The sequence below is a fragment of the Trachurus trachurus genome (assembly GCF_905171665.1).
Source record: "Trachurus trachurus genome assembly, chromosome: 16".
In the NCBI taxonomy this organism is placed as follows: domain Eukaryota; kingdom Metazoa; phylum Chordata; class Actinopteri; order Carangiformes; family Carangidae; genus Trachurus; species Trachurus trachurus.
In genome coordinates this window covers 23411741-23429486 of record NC_139902.1, presented here as the reverse complement: position 1 = coordinate 23429486, position 17746 = coordinate 23411741, and the positions used below count along the sequence as shown (strand labels likewise).

At 42.6% G+C, this 17746-nt stretch overlaps 1 protein-coding gene across 1 annotated transcript in view; it reads left to right on the top strand.

The window, feature by feature from the left end:
- Positions 1-641: 641 nt before the first annotated feature.
- The window catches only part of mbpb (myelin basic protein b), a 63885-nt gene continuing 46780 nt past the window's right edge, over positions 642-17746 (top strand). The window contains exons 1-2 of the transcript XR_014596061.1: positions 642-875; positions 16637-16695. The gene's annotated coding sequence lies outside the window, so the exon portion shown is untranslated. The remainder of the gene's footprint in view (positions 876-16636; positions 16696-17746) is intronic.

The following is a 17746-nucleotide window of genomic DNA, read 5'->3' as shown; positions in this document are numbered from 1 at the left end:
CTGGCTTGATTGTGTTGTGATCTTGGACTTTATGTGATGTTTCTGAATTTATAGCATGAGTGTATTTTTACACATGTTTTCTTAAGCTGCCTTGTGTTGAGCTCTCAGGCCAGCGTACATGTGCATAGTGTTTACAACCTACAGCCTTCCAATTGGATCAGAAATAACTTTGCAATTAATGTTATAGCCTACTATAATTCATATTAGGCTATATCATAGAAATGTTGCCAAACAGCCAGCAGAAAATGATAGAATTTCATTTCTCTGTCTCTGCCTTTAGTTTGAGCCATAGCTACACTGACTGAAACTACCTGTTGGCTGTTAAACAAGTAAGAACATTAAAAAAAAAAAAAAAACCTGTTGGCTGTTGTGCTGAGCTGCTGCCAGTGCCAACAATAAAGCAGAGAGGAGATGTAACTTGACTAAACCCTAGAGTATTTGACTCATTTTCTGTCATGTTTCAAAATCATATGCAAGGATTTCGCGCGTTTATTCAACCCTCTTCACTATGCGAACCACAAGCTCCTAATCATGCACAGACGTGCACCAACGTGCCTTTATAGCACACATTTCTTGGCGGACTAAAAGCTGCATTCCGCCCCACCCCTTACAAACATCATCATCACCACTGTTACTAAATCAGGAAGCAGCGAGATAGATATGCGCTTTTTTCTGCTTCTATTTTTCTTTTTTTAAAGGCGACACTTTGGCGATAAAAGCGGCGAACAGAAACCATAAAAAGGAGGGGGAAAAAGGCGTTATTGATGCTGTTGACGACCACCTTCGACCACTGTAGAGAGAGAGAAGACTGACAGTTGGTTACATCCAGTACAAGGCTCAGCTGCGGATGCATGACACAGACTGACCGGAGAAGGGTATGTTTGCAGTCGGTACAGTCAAATTCACGGAAACAAAAACACAAACCGGTGTACGGGCAGTTACACACATGTGATGGGATACTGTCGCTTCCACTTGACTGTTTTTTTTTCCTTTTCTTTTTTTCTAACGATAGTAAACACGCTCTGCACGTCGACTTGTTTACAGTTGCGTTAACATCCGCGTCGAAACCTGCGGGGGTAAAAAAAAACAAAAAAAACAAAACAACAAAAAAAAAAACCATGCTCGATATAATATCACTCTACTACACAAGCGTTCATTAATCGCTGTAGTCTACGTAGTAGCTAGTGTCGTTTAATAATAAGCATCACTGCCACCAGTGTCACTGCTTTGTCATGTGCTTTGACAGGGTCGCCCACCCCCACTACTACAACCACCACCGCCACCCCTTCTGCAGACCTCTCTCTCCTGAACCAATCACAGCCAGGTTTTGTGGCAATTAAACGATTCCCTGCTTAGTGCAGATATAATACATAATGTTTATCTAGAGTCAAGGCCTGGAGACAATAAGTAGACGGTCCTCTTCAAATCGGCGTGCACGTGGCAAAGGCAAGCAGGACGCAAACCTCATGAAAAACAGTTTTGTAATTGCTTATATGAGTGTTTGCTTCCGGGAAACGTGGTTGTGTTGTGGCAGCAGAGGTGCTGGTGCAGTGGTAGGGAAACTGGTTATTTAGCATTAACTCCATCACATACACGTGATAGGTGAGCTATTTACGCCGAATTGATCAGTGAGTCTGACAGATTAATGTGATGTTTTAAGTTGTGTTGCAAGTGGCACGACAACGTGCACCAATGCGTGTCACTTTAAAATGGTAACATTTTGAATTGAGTTTTGAATTGTGATTTTAAATCCTTGTTTATGAAAGGGGAACATGTCAGTTTTAGTTCCTACCCAACAGGGCTGTTAAAAGAGGTTTGGTGAAGTTTGTGCTGAAATGAAATATTACAAGCACACAAGGTCATTGCATATAGGCTAATATTATAACACATAAGCAATAGGCCTACAACTTGCATTACATTCAATCAGTGGAAAAACAGTCTTAGTCCTCAATACAGACACAAACCTGTTGGTCAATAGGCTACAATGTTAGGCTGCTTACATAGTAGCCTATACCAGAGTTTGAATGTGAGAAATATGTTTCATATTAGCAAAACTAGTAATGTTGTTCCACATGGCTTATAGATTTCTAGTAGCCTACTGCTTCTTTTTTGTTAGTTTGTTTTTCTTGACCAGTGAACAGGCTGGTTTTGTTGCATTTCAGGAGACTGAAACATACACTGTAAAGCCTGGAGGAAATGAAGTATTACATCACTCTGCATCCTAGGCAATGACCAGCAGCAGCAAGCTCCACTTGTTTCCCGCTTTTACATAAAAACACAGAAGGCCTGTGACAGAAATCTTAGGTTTTATAAGCTTAAATGTCGAAAGCAGTGGTGTACCATTACACTGATGGTGGAAGGTTCAGCACCATGTAACAGCAGCAGCAGGAGGAGAAGATCCCATGATAAGCTCTGAGGTTAATTTTTTACAGTCTGGTACATAGGCTACTGTAGGAGGAAAGATTGGGGCTCAAAGCTGTAGTGACATGCTAACTTGATGTCATTTATTTGTAGAGCTATGTGCTCTATAAATAAAGTGCTCACACATGAGTGGCTTCTTATGTCTGAATTGCACTTATTTATTAAGGCCTGCCACCCTCAATGTCCTCTAGCAAGGGAACATTCAGCAACGTAACCTCTGGCTCTGGTACAAATTACCCCTGTGTTTAATCCTCAACTTTTTTCTGTCGTCCTTCACATGGCAAAGACAAAACAGGTAGGAAGTGATTCGTTTTTGTCTGTTTTTTTTCCTGAAAAAAACAAAAACAAACTCAAAGTCATTCATCATGTCAGCAACAGCATGAAACTTGAATTTCACTCCAATACGTCAGTCACAGCATAGACAGATAACATGGTAATACTAGTATTTTGTTTTTGGTACAGATTGGGGCTGGAGTGAAAAAAATCTTTTTGTGTGGTTTAATGGTTTTTGTGACATGACAAGGATTAGATAGAGAAAACCTCCAGTGCTACCGGAGAAAGATGCCAGCCGTTAGGTATTGCTTAACCTTCTCATATTTTTGGGAGAAAGCTATGTTTGCCTACGACTACCTGCATTCCTTGCATGTCACTGAGTTTGCCTTAGCTCAGCCAGGAGAGAAAATGCCAAGAGGGTTGCTCAGCTGTCACGTGTCTGGCATGGCATTCCTTTGCCTTTATGAACAAGACAGGCTTATGGCAGCAAGCCTCAAATGTAGTTTTACCAACACCCAAGTGAGAAGTTACGTAATCTCTTTCCGTACAGAGTGCAGTTTTTGTTATTTCCACTTTGTGAATGTGCCGTCTTGTGTTTTGCAGGTACACTGAGGTTAGTCAACTTCCGTCGTCGCAGACTCGCAAACTCACAAACTTCCTCTCTTTTCTCACTTCCCCTCCCGTCTGTGCCTGTTCTTGGCAGACAGGTTGAGTCACATTACCTGCCATATGAACATCCCTATGTGCAACAACGCCATAGTTTTAGCCCAAGGCGTGGCGTGGCCAGTCTGCTGGAGTGTTACGCTGAGAGAGGCAGTGGCGTCACAGCCTGTGGTGTGTCAGCTCCGCATAGCAATCACAGCAGATGGTAGAGTTGAATATTTTGTTTCCAGATCCAAGTCTAGAGGTTGTAGCGTGGATTATTAGGCAGCAAACCCCAGGTGGCAGCGGCTGTACATTTCACACAGAGGAGCTTTGAGCTCCAGGCCTGAGGCTGTATCACTAGAACACCCCAAGGAGTGACAGGAGGTGCCCCTGCACATCAAAGCACAACAAATGTATGCTCGAATTAACAAAGCAAAAAGCTGTACACAGCATTGGACCCCTGGGAGTTTCGTTTCCCCACTAGTGTCTAATATCCCCTCAGAGCCGCATGTGCTCTTTCAAGAGTTAAGTCCCACTGCAGCTTTTTTAGAAATGAAAGTTGTGCACAATAACAGCTGTGTGTTTGTTTTTACCCACACGCCCCTCCTCCCCCCTAATATCACCAATACCACCAGCAACAAGGAGGAGACAGGCATCTGGAACCCACAGGCGAACATGGCTTGTGTGTGGTGGAGCTGTTACAGTTCACGGCTGACTGGTCACTGAGCTGACAAAACTCTGACTCTCGCTCGGCCCCAAGTTCAGCTGTCCTCGCTGATTCAAAGCGTTGTGCCCAAATCAGACTGGCGTTGCATTCTATGTGTGGTGATGGTCAAGATGATTATGTGGTAACGGCATGATGAGTATAAATGCAGGGTTTTATCCCACATTTTGCCATATGATTATGACAGTCAGAAGTGTTGAACAGCTGTGCCAATGACCATAGCATTCCTCTGGTTGGGCGATCTGCCTAAAATAATACACTGCCTGGCCAAAAAAAAGTCACCACCACTGTAATATTTCATTGGGTTAGGGTTAGGCTTTGATAACGGCAGGAATTCGCTGTGGCATTTTTTCGATAAGCTTCTGCAATGTCACAAGATTTCTTTCCGTCCAGTGTTGCATTAACTTTTCACCAAGATCTTGTATTGATGATGGGAGAGTCGGACCACTGCGCAAAGCCTTCTCCAGCACATCCCAAAGATACTCAATGGGGTTAAGGTCTGGACTCTGTGGTGGCCAATCCATGTGTGAAAATGATGTTTCATGCTCCGTGAACCACTCTTTCACAATTTGAGCCAGATGAATCTTGGCATTAAAGGATCATAGGGCAGGATTTGTGAGAAAATACCGGAAAATACCCATGCGTTTTACGTTTTTTAAATAATAATGGGTGAGGAAGCGTTCAAAACCAAAAAGAACGAGCCCACCCGCGTATCTCTCGATTGCCCTGAACGGGGTCTGTGCTGCAAAATGCGCTGCAATTCAGGGGGTGAATTTCGCGCGCTGGCCGGCGGACCTGACGTCAGCGCGTCCACGACTGCCTTCGAATTGATCAATGGAATGGATACATGAAGAGGGCAACCGCGGCAGAGCGATTGATATAGTAACAGAGTGGCGACACTCCCTGTTATATCAATCGCTCTGAACCACGGTGGATCCAAATTACTGTTACTGCCAGCAAACGACCCAGCACAACTGAAAGCCCTGTTACCCCCCCCCCCCCCGGCGCCGCCACTCTCTCTCCCCCTCCCTTCACACACGCACACAGCAGGCAGGTCACTAACTTACACACCCTCTCCCTCATCACTACTGTCTTATTATTAGCCGTTAGCCGCAGCTAGCGGTTAAAGTTATAACAACGTTATCAGGCAGGTGGACAAACGTCCTCTTTTGCCCGGACACGTCCACTTTTCACGTCCTGGCCGGCGTGTCCGCGACGCGTCCGTTTTTTTTTTTTTTTTTATGAAATCATGAATATGTCCGGTGTTGGTTGGTTTTCATGGGCCCGCGGACCCTGACAGATGCGGCCCGACACCCGGACCCGGCGCGTTAATTCTCGGTACCGGCCCGTAGGCCTACATGTAGGAGCCCATACAGATCCATGCAGAGGAGCTCAGAGGAACAGACAGCAGCCCCCTGCTGCAGCACAGTGAAGAGGCAGGTGTGTGTGTGTGTGTGTGTGTGTGTGTGTGTGTGTGTGTGTGTGTGTGTGTCTGTCTGTCTGTCTGTCTGTGTGAGAGAGAGAGAGAGAGAACCCCCCTCCCTCCCCAGATAGGAAAGACTGTAAAAGTAAAGTAAACAGTGAAGAGTCTGTGCGCGCTCCCGTGCCGGTGGCTTCGCTGGTTGCTGTAGTTACGCGCAGCGGCCGTCGCGTCACTGGCCGTTCTCATTAATCCTGCCCTATGATCCTTTAAGGTGGCAATTGTCATCTTGGAATATGATCGTGCCATCAGGGAAAAAAAAATCCATTGATGAAATAACCTGGTCATTCAGTAGTCAGCTGACCTCATTCTTTGGGTACATAATGTTGCTGAACCTAGACCTGACCAACTGCAGCAACCCCAGATCAAAGCACCGCCCCCACAGGCTTGTACAGTAGGCATGATGGGAGAATCACTTCATCTGCCTCTCTTCTTACCCTGATGGGCCCATCACTCTGGAACAAGTAAATCTGGACTTATCAGACCACATGACCTTCTTCCATTGCTCCAGAGTCCAATCTTTATGCTCCCTAGCAAATTGATGCCTTTTTTTCCAATTGGCTTCACTGATTAGTAGTTTTCTTAGGGCTACACAGCTGTTCAGTCCCAATCCCTTGAGTTCCCTTTGCATTGTGCGTGTAGAAATGCTCTTACTTTCACTATTAAACATAGCCCTGAGTTCTACTGTTGTTTTTCTGCGATTTTGATTTCATCAAACGTCTAAGTGATCACTGATCATGATCAGTTAGGATTTTTTTCCCGACCACATTTCTTCCTCGAAGATGATGGTCCCTCATTATCCTTCCAGTTTTTAATAATGCGTTGGACAGTTCTTAACCCAATTTTAGAAGTTCCTGCTATCTCCTTAGATGTTTTCTCAGCTTGATGTATGCCAATGATTTGAACCTTCTCAAACAGACTAACATCTTTTCCACGACCACGGGATGTGTCTTTTAAAAATGGTTGTTTAAGAAATGAGAGGCATTGCATCAGTTGGGGTTACATAACTTGTTGCCAGCTGAAAGATAATCACCTATGCAGTAATTATCCAATAGGAGGAGGCTCTTACCTATTTGCTTAGTTAAGTCCAGGTGGTGATTTTTGTTTTGGGCCAGGCAGTGTATGGCTGTAGAGAAACTGTGTGAAGTCATTACAGGGGATTTGTTGTGAATTTCCTTCCGTATGGATTATGTGTTTTTGTGCATTGAATAAAACTTATTTTGTGTCTGTCCTCCAAATTATTGTTTGGTGGGTTCACATTCTCATGTTTGTTCCTCTCACAGTAAACTGGAGAGGCCGATTTGCAAATAGATTTGATAGCAATATTCAGTGTTGCATGCTGTGACAGGCCCTGGCTCCTGATCGAAAGGTTATGACTGAGCAGTGGAATGCTGAACAAAACATTTTGTATATCTACTGTATGTTGATGCCTTCTGTAGTGATAGTTTGGGGTTTTTAACGTGGGGTTGTGTGAGGTGATCTATAATCGGTGTGTTACCTGCAGTAGTTTCAGATGTCTCCTAGTTTAAAGAAACAGTCGGGAGCGCTGGTACAGAAGATGAGTTGCTGTGGATATAAAAATACATTTGAACCACACAGAAAAAGTGCTAATGTCAGTTAAGGGTATGCTTAATTTTGAAAATCTTTTATTGCTACTCTTTCCTTTGGAACTACAGTTTTGCAAATGGATAACTAAAATTGCCATTTAACTTTATTTGTGGTCATAAAATTGAAATAGATAAACTGTGGTCACACTTTGCCCAGCTCAGCTGTGAGGACAACATGATTTTGTACCTAATTCTTCTCTTAAGGGAGCTAAAGTTACTCTCAATGTAGTCTGCTCTTGAATATACAATTTACAGTGCCCCATTAAATCTTTTGTTCAACATAACAGTTACAGTATCTGCTTTGTTTAGAAGACAATGTTGAAGTAACAGCTGGCAGTTGAGTGGTTGACTCCAACCAAGAGACACAAAAAGCTACAATGTCAAGTTGCTGACTTTTGCATTTGCTTCCAAGGGATGAGGTCCAGTCTCAGTATGTTATGTTATTTTGTATGTGTACACTTTACAACAAATACAATAGAAAATATTGACAACAAAATCTACATTACAAATTCTTGCAGTATAGTAAAAATGTAAAGCTCAAATTATGTGCGACATGTGAAAACTAGAATACAAACTAGATACAGAACGGGCGCACAGACCAAGTGTGGAGAGCACACACTCGCTTAGCAGACACCAAGGCGAGAAGGAGCACGGTTCTGTGAAAGAAATTTCACATCAACAAACTCAATGGGGTCAGATGAAGGACTGCAAAGGGCCTCAAGCACCAACAGCAAATTCCACGAGGGAACACAGGGTCTTACCGTAGGCCACAGTCAGCAGACACATTTTATAAAAAAAAAAACAAATCGCCAGTGGGTGAGGGCCTGGTAACAGCACTTCATAACCATATGAAAGCTATAAAAGCAAACATTTAAATTGTTGAAAAGCAAAGGGCCTTCTCAAGAGGACCAAACCTCCACCATGAAATATTGAAATGAAAGAACATTTTGTTTCTGATACCACAGCTGTAAAGCCTGCCACTTTTACAAACCTCTCGTGAACAAGGCCTCGGCGCATTAACAGTAGTGTTGTTGGCACATCTAAACAGAATAGATGCTAGCCAGTTTGAGATGTAAGCGCAAGCACGCACACCAGACAACGCACTTGAACTCAGTGCTCCATGACTCACCGGTGTTGTCACCAACACCTACAAGAACAGTTTAACTGATGGTGGAGTGGAGTCCTGAATTACAGAGCTAACTAGCATCAGCTAGCCAACTCTGTAATGCGAGTTGTCCTCGGCAAAGTGAAAAGCATAGATGTGTCTTTAGGCAGCACATGCAAGGACATGGTGTGTCCTTTACAATATGTGCTTGAAATTGAAATAGGGCGTCTCCTACCTTAGCCCCCAGATATCTGGCAAGGTTTTTTTAATTTCCTCCCATACATTTCCACATGTTTTGCATTTATGGATGGGTTGTTCATTCAGTGATTAGAATGACATGGCAGACTACGTGTACATGGTGTAAACTATTTGACCTTTACCTTCAAACTTGAGATAGACATGTTCTGGGGAAAAGATCAAGTCTAGGCTAAAGGAAAAAGAGTGAGAAGGGAAGTGAGAGGACTGACACCGACCAGGCTTCCTGTGGTGTGGACAGGCAGATGCCCTCCCTTGGGGACAGTTGTTGACCTTTGACCTCAAATTCAAATATCTTGTTAAGACTATAACACTTTTACGTGGTAGATAGGCAAGTGTGTAACTCTATTGCTATTTCTCATCTCATCGCTCTCTCTTGTGCCCCCCACCCCCAGCTCTATTCCATCCACACACACATGCACACACATGCTCTGCTTTCATTACGTAATTGACTTTCACAGTAGAGCATAACATAGTGCAGTCTCTGTGGGCAGCTGGAGGGTTAAAAGAAGTCGTTGTCTCGCGTGCACAAGAGCAAACTTAAAGAGAGACAATGGAACCAGGCAACGGCAGACAGATGAACACGTGTCCCAGCTACTTCCAGCTTTAGTGGTATCTCGAGAAGCATGTTGTTCACGATTCTTTTCAAATTAGATGTGCAAACTGTGGTTGTGGTACAGATCTTCTGGAGATAAGTGCCTCACCAGCGTAGGCTTCACGTGTTTCATAATTATAGGTTTTGTGTGAGAGAAGTTACTGTATGTGAAGACTAGACATGGCTGAATAGAGAAGGCTGCCCAGACACTGCTTTAGAGGACTGAGGTCTTATCTGTTTATCCACACAGGGAGATTCAGTGGAGAGAGCAGAGAGAGCCAGGCAGATATACATGTAGCATGGACACAGTGGGGACATGTTACTGAAACATAGGCGCAGTTGCTGGAAGATGTGCACAAGCATCCTGCTGCACCAGATACTGTACACTGATTGTATGCATTGATAACGGAGTATCATGCTTTGTGCTCATATGATACTCAGAATGATAAATGCTGACATTGAGCTGAGTGTAAGCTTTCTGTGAAAGGTCATCAAGGATAAAATGATCACAGTAGATATAGAAATGGATCCAAAATTGATTCAGAGTCCAAACACGAGTAAAGAATTCACTCAACAACTTTAACTCACTGTTAGCTGCCGGCAGCCAAACTTTACTCTGAGACTGCATTTACCGATCTGTGAAGTTTATGCACATAGTTTGATTCCTTTAACTTTTTCCATTAAAGTAGAACCCAATATTATGTTTTTTTTTGTTTGTATGGTTGTATGTTTTTCTGCTTCATCCCTGTGTTAAGCTTTGTAGTGACCTCTGTCATTTAAACCCTCAGACCCTAAAACCCTCTTAAATCCCAAAAGAACTAAAATCTAACCACCATCAAGTTCATATTCCCATTTCCCTCTACTTTTGTGGGAAAGCTAAATACTTGTACAGTTCTTCACATCCATCTTTTTCCAAGAGTCATAGTTCTATAAAAACTAGAATTATGGCCACTGGCACTTTATTTGGGGAAGTCTTATTTTGTTTTCATTCATAATCACTGAACATGTACTAACTGCAGGTTGATGAAGCAAAGCCCAGTAACACTCTATACCTGATTGTTTTATTGCTGTGGTGGTTGTAGAGTAATCCATTCTCCCTTTTGTCTGCATTATCCTGACAGGAAGATTTATACTGCAGCAAGGTAATATCCCTTTCATATTCACAGGCCTACAGTCAGTGAAATAAATAGCTCTACCTCCTCTATTATCACCCAGAAGAAGGAGGATTGTCCTTTTATCGGCTAATAAAATGTTACCCCAAACCAAATCTGTAGTAGACGCCCTTTTGGTTCTCTGGTGCTGTCACAAATCTTTTCCTGCTAAATGTACAAGCACTGGTTATCCCCTTGGAAAGAGCATCTTTTTTTATATGTCCCATATTTCAGGTGTGAAAGCTGATACCTGAACTAGTCATGGTGAAGAGAGATATAGGGCTGGAGTAATCTGGTATGTGCTGCAAACAGATGACATTATGGCAGGAAATTTGTTTAAATGTCAACATCCTTTTTTTTTTTTTTTTTACTTTAAGTTAATGAGCCCCATTTCTTATCCGTGCTCAGGCGATGTAAAAACATTAGCAGCTTATGAGGATGTGGATTTGAAGTAGCCTCAGGTAATGGACAGCTCAGATGAATATAATTGCTCATATGCACTGTAGACTCTAGTGGTAATGGATTCTCCCAGGTATAGTGGGCTGCATGTAGTCACCCTATAATAGGAGCTTTTCCCAGTCTAATGATTTATTTAAAAGGCATGGAAATGTTTCAAAAGATGTACTCTGCACGCTACATGTAGCAATTAACAGCAACTTATATGGGTTAAATTGGGAAGCAGTGATTAAATTTGACTTCTTCTCTCACTGTCTGTTTTCCAACACCTAACGATCTTTTGGTAAATTACTGGGCGAAGTGTGAGGAAAAAATAAAGGCCAGGCTGCTGCGGTGTAATTGCAGTCTTGTACCACACATATACACATTCAAACAAAAACACAAACACACAGACACACACACCCCTCCTCTCTGCCTCTCCCTCTCTCACACTCTATTATGCAAGAGTCTTTTCTTGCAAGTCCTTGCAGGATCTCAGCTTTGATTGTGTAACACTCGAGAGTGAAACTGACTGCAAGGCCTCGCATTCAGTCGCATACAATGGCAGCGACGTATCCCCACATCCAACAAACACGAACTCAGTCCTCAGTGGATAATCAGTTTTTACATTAAACTGAATGTACAGCTGCTGGCAATGTAATTATGTCCCTTTGTTTTACCTGCGGGGCGTTCGCTGCAATTTATCCATGTAGTTGCATGGTTGTGCTCTCTGTCACTGTTCTGACTCAATCACAGGCACCTGTGATTCAACCCACTCTCTGTCACAAGTTTACAAATAGCATTTAAAAGGAAGTTTTGACATTTTTCATTCCACTGTTCCTCTATGGGGCTGAGTTGTTTTAAACCCTTGCTCGCTGACCTATAAAAGTCACAAGTTACAAATCTTTGGTGGCTTTATCACAGGTTTAGGACCAGTGGAGACAGAGGCTTTAAAAATCTGTCTCCAGAGAACTTTACAGAAATAAACCAAGGCTCCTTCTTTGTTACAGAGATGTGACGTTGACTGTGGCATGATTGTTGGTGCCAGACAGGCTGGTTGCTATCTGAAACTGCTGATCTACTGGGATTTTCACACAGCACTCTCGTAGTTTACTCAGAATGGTGCAGAAAACAAAAAACAGTCCTGCAGTGAGCAGCAGCTCTGTTGACACAAACACTGTGTGGGAACTTACAGAAAGGCTACAGTAACACAGATAACCACTCTGGGTTAACCACTCTGACACCAGTTCAGAAGAAGACCACACCAGGACTCCACTTCCATTGTCCTGTGGCGGTGGCGTTATGGTGTGTGCAGTATGTTTTCTTGGCACACCCAGCCCCTTAATGACTCTGAATATTGGTGCTGACCATGAGAATCACTTCATAGCCACAATTTGCAATGGCCTACTCTCAGACTCAGTAAGATAATGCACCACATCACAAAGTTAAAGTCAACGCTTTTGAGATGTTGGTAGGCTGACAGAAACTACTGTACAGTATGATGCACAGTCATGTCTACGTTAGCAGAACAGTGAGGTATAAGGAAGAATAGTTGGCACCATCCCAATACACCAGGGTGGCCCTGCCGTATCATTAACTGTAGCCTTCAAGCAATGTTGCCAAATTAGCCGCTTTTACATGTAGCAACTTTTCCAGTTGCTCTTCTAGAACAGCAAATCTTGCAGCTTTTTGATCAAAACGTAGTCACTTTCCATAGAGGAGTCTCCAGCGCTGCTTCGCAAGTATCAGGCCTCACTGGTCAGTGAGCGGCAGAGAGGGGGAGCAGCACATTCAGCCCAGGATTAAAAAGTTCATCCACTAGAGGGCAGATCCTAATCACCCCTCATCTATCTTTGTCTCGGAGTGAAAATTGTACAAGTAAATATATCCAGGATTAGAAAAAATGAATATCAGCAGTGCAGAGCAGAGCAGCAGCTTGGAAGTGACTGGCGGTTAACATGTGGTTGGTTCTAGTCACTTATCCAATTGTTTTACTAGTCAAGGCTTCCTAGGAATTGACAAAATGGTGTCTTCACTCCATGCTTTGATTTCACCTTGGTTTGTGTACACACTACTGTCACAAACAACTCAGACCCACTCTTGGAAGAAAGGGCAGACAAGGAGAGACAGTAACGGAAATAACTGGATGATGACTGTGCATATGGGCTCCCTGATGGTGATGTTGTTGCATCACTGCTGATATCTACTGTACAGTATACACATCATCATCACCATTTGTCTGTGTTGCACCGACACCGTGAAGATGTTGATTGTCTGCTCCTAGTTGTGGTGTGTGGAGACATACATGTCTCACTGAAGACCACAATCCTATGACCTCTGTCTGAATCCATGCACATGGTTAGAGTTTGCCTGTAGCACGTCAGTGTAATTCTGAGCAACTGAATGGCTGCAAGGATTATTGAGGGGAAAGCAATGAGCCGCAGTAACTGGCCTTTCAACCTGAGTTATACTCCCCCCTCTTTTCCTCACCTTTAGCAGAGTAATTCCTTCACCATTCATGAGTCTTATTGCTCAGAGTTCTCTGTGTTAAACTGTTGAATAAAAACCCAATCCATGTCTACCTGGTTCAGGTCATCACATTGCATTAGGAACTATTACCTTGTTGGTGAGAGTGGTGGAGGTTAAAAGCCCATGGAGCCAATAGAGCCATTATAACATAGTATAACCATGTAAAGTATCTACACTGACCACTTGTATAAATAATCATATATAGAGTACAGTACACAAATAATACAGTAAAAACAATCACATTAAAGCATTTTCAACAAGAAGGCATAGGCTAAGCACACCTGCTGCTGATTAAAGCAGAAGTAAGCGATCTGGCCGTTTTGGCTAACTTCCTGTCAGCCGATGGAGTTAGCAGTCCCCGCCCTCGTCCCTACGTCACCACATTCACGCGCATCCCTTGACTGCACACACAGAGAGGACCGCCCCTTTATGCCGTTCTCTCTCCTCATTGGATAAAGGTTGTAGGATACAAGGAAAGTTTTCTCCTCGGCTTACAGCAGAGCAGAGTGACTGACAGACCCGTGTTTCGGACCAAACACTCTATAAGTGATTGCCGTCGGAAGATATAACTATTTAAGACTTATATTAACACAAATATTTCGCTTACTTCTGCTTTAATAGAACAACAGCACCTCCACCAAGAAGTCAACAAACAAATGAATGCGTCTGTACAGAGTTGGATGATGCTCAGAGCTCTTAAATTTCCCTCATTAGCAAACTTGTTTTCAGATATGACTGCTCCTGCGTCAGTACATCATGTTATAATGAGACTGATCTTGCAGAGGAACTCGCTCTTGTTAGGAGAGTTTCATCATGAGTGTTTTTAGTTCCTGGGAGAGTTTCTAATTGTTAAAGATGTGCTAAGTGTTTTGTTTTTTTTGTGGCAAATTCTACTCCTCTGTTTACCTTGAACGATATTGCATAAAATACAAAACTTTAACTTTGCATTTTAATCACACTTGTTCCTCCCAGAGATGCTGATGCAAACCATCTAAAACAGCGGCCTGGTAAACAGTGCTCCCTGTTCAGGCCTAGTGGATGTAAAAACATTTCTCAGTGGTTAATCTTTATTCACGGTGTGCACTGTGGGCACAGCAATGTATTTAATTAACCTTGCTTGACCGTTAGATAAGGATTGTAAGGTGTTTAATCATGCATGTGAGCATGAATGTGCAATGTGTTTTCATTTTATTTTTTACAGCTTTATTAACATATTATTTTAATTTGTTGGACTGATTGACCTGTGGATGGAGAATGTGGGAGAAATTTAAATAATGATTCTGACACATACTACATTCATGAATTAATTCTGATCATTTTTTAACATCGTTGGCTGGAAAGTTTGGAGCGTTTCCTACCTCCTCGTCTGTGATGCCAATTATAATGTTAGAAGCCTGATCTAACATCAGTGTGGACCCTTTAGCAGACCATCAATAAGCCTCAAACATTTTCAGCATAAACTTTTTTGACAGGGGATACTCCATGACAACGAGTTACGAAGTGAAGGAAAACCAGAAAAGGAAATAGATACAGGTGTCAAAGATGATGAAAGGCTTTCTTGATGTCTGCAAATCTCCTAAAAGCCAAATGCATGCTGTGATTATTTGAAAGTGAAGGAGGAAAGAGGACTTTTTCTTCGAGTGGTTGGTGAAAGCTGACATTTTGATTCATGCAATATTCAGCAAATAGTTGGTTGGGTGGTTTTATGTTGTTTGTGAACTGTGAATTCACACACCTGAGACCTCACTTTCCTTTTCAGACATTTCTCACTTCCTCCACATGGAGAGGACTGAGTCCTTCTTACACCATCCTCCATTCTTTCAGAGGGAGTGAACCATTCGGGACTTGTTCATGACTTTTTTTTTCTTAGAGACTTGGCTGTTCTCCTGTTGGCTGGAGTCAAGTCAGTTTGCCGTCTGTTTTCGTCAGATTTACAATCATTAAAAGCTGTAATTGAGTAGCTTTTTGTCTCATTAGGAAACATTTTCCGCTGATACTGATTTCCCTTCATCTGTGAGTGTGATTAGCAGATCCACAGCTGATACCGATCAGCCGTGGCATGCATTGCAGATGCCGTACGTTACATCAGCCTCTCACAGTTTGAAAAAGTCCCACATGGTCGACATGTTTTCTTTCATTCGCCTGTAGTGCACCTGTTCAGCGAACAAGGTGGAAGACAGGATTATATACAGCACACAATGGCTCTCTCAGCCAACAAAATATATGATAACCAATAGATTGTGTTTGTGGCTGATCAATCAGGGCATCTCTAAGGAAAACAGTTTTTTTGCCCATGACCATCACATTTTAGATAAAAGAGCAGCAGATAATGGAGTAGAGGCCACGAGTGGCACCCTGCAGCAAAATAACAAATTGCTGTCAAAAAAAGCTGAATCGTCAGTTGTGGAGAACTGTATCAGATTCAAAGATAATGACATTAATGAATCAGCTACTAATCACTGGCTGGCTGTGTTTTACAGCAGCAGGGCAAAAGAGTCCATTATCACAAAATATTCTAATGAGTAGATGAAGGCACAGATGACTTTAACATAGAGGGGATGCTGGCCAGGAAGTGTTTTTAAACAGGACTTTGCTCTTTAATTCAAAGCTGGTCCGAGTACATCAGGGGACTGACTCCACACTTTGGGGGTTTCCATTACTGATGCAATTTAGACAAAGTCTGGTGCTTTTTTTCATTTCATTCAAGTTACTAAAGCTTGTGAAAGCTGTCTGTTGAAGTCCAGCTCAGACTAAAACCACTGGATGAAGACAGCCTGAAACAAAGGGTCTAGTGGCCTGCTGCACTTTGTTTGTAGTGTGTAAGTGAAGTACAACAAGCATGGGACTATGATAGTCTGTGATTGTAGCTAGATAAATGTTTCCGATTTTAAAGGTTTGTCTCTTCAAGTCAAGACAAAGTCCATTTCCACCGCATGTTTCCTTTAGAGGCTTCCAGTTGCCGTGTCACACATTTTCAAGTTCCTATTCTGGACCATGTTTACTGTAGCTTTCAGATTCAAAGTGAATTTGCCAAGTCATTTTATCAAGGTCATCACATGAACAGTTCCTGCTTGTGTGATGAATGTAAAAACAGCCTTTTAGCCTCAGACTGCACAGTCATCATCCTGCTCAGTCACAACACACGTAAGTGAAGCAACATTACGCAGAACACAGTTTTGCGTTGAGGGCTTTAAGACTTAACACGACACAACAGACATCAGCCACAATCTTGATTTCCTACTGGAGTGAGAATTGCACAGCTAAATCATTTTTACATACTGCATGTTCGCATTTAGTTCAAAGTGATGCGTGTTTTTATCACTGTGTGTAACGACTCAAGAGGTAGATATAGGTCATCTTCACATATGCTGCTTACAGTCTTCTCCTGGTCTAAACTCCGTCTCTTTCTCTTCCAGTCTCTGTCAGCAGCATGGGCCAGCATCTAGGAAAGAGGGAGTTCCCCACTGACAGCAAGGTAAGAGTCCTCCCTATTGTAGCTGCTTTCCTGCCTTGTTTTGTGCATTAGAAAAATGTGTGCACACATGCAAGCATTTTGCCAGTTGTGATATGGGAATGTAGCATGTGTTGGAAAACTTTATTGAAGCCTTATCAACATGAACACTGACTGGCCTTTATCAACAGGACTTTGGACTGTGTTGCAGACAAGCTCAGACTCCTTCACTCAAACTGATTTATTACCTTCACTGAGCTCTCACTCAGACTATTACAGTAAACCACTTCACACCGTGTCTGTCTTGAATTGCTTTTGAAAAACAAACAAACTATGTAATCCAGCACAAAGGTATTAATGTATTATGTGCAGAATGTTTTTATTCATGTTTACAAGTGAATTGATTTGTTTCTGAGCTGCAGACATTTTTTAATGGTTACAAATGCTTACTTTCTCACCTCAGGCGCTCAGATCACAAATCCAAGCTGTTTGGTAGTCACAGTGCCACAGCCAAGACTTAAACTCATCTCTCAAACATTTGGAGGAGCAGTAACCGATGAATAATGCACCTTCTTATCACTTTATAAGATGACTTTTATTGTGAAGAGGTGGCCGAGTGAAGGTTGAGTGGACGATACTGTCAATTTCTGGGTATCTATGCATCTATTATCACACCAGGAGCAAGTACCATGCATTGTGCATGTAGAAAAACCTTGTTGTTTATGAGGCTTTTATTGTGAAAAACCCTGCACACTGACCCATTTTGAATAGCCTTTTTTTTTTTTAAGTGCTTATGCGCTGGTTAATATATTGGATTTTAAATCGCTGTTCTGTAACCGTCAGTGTCCCACTCTTAATTAATGGCTGGTTGCCATGGCAACACTCGATGCATGATGAGTCTCCATGGCTCTTGTGTGCCGCCCTGTAATAACCCCTTGAAACCACGAGCCTCGCCACAACAATGCTCGACAGGAGAACCCGTTCTAACTGGGGCGAGTAAATAGATGATTGTGTGCATCAAGGCTGACGCTAAACCCCCTCTCCAGGTACACATCTCATTTAACCATTAGCTCTG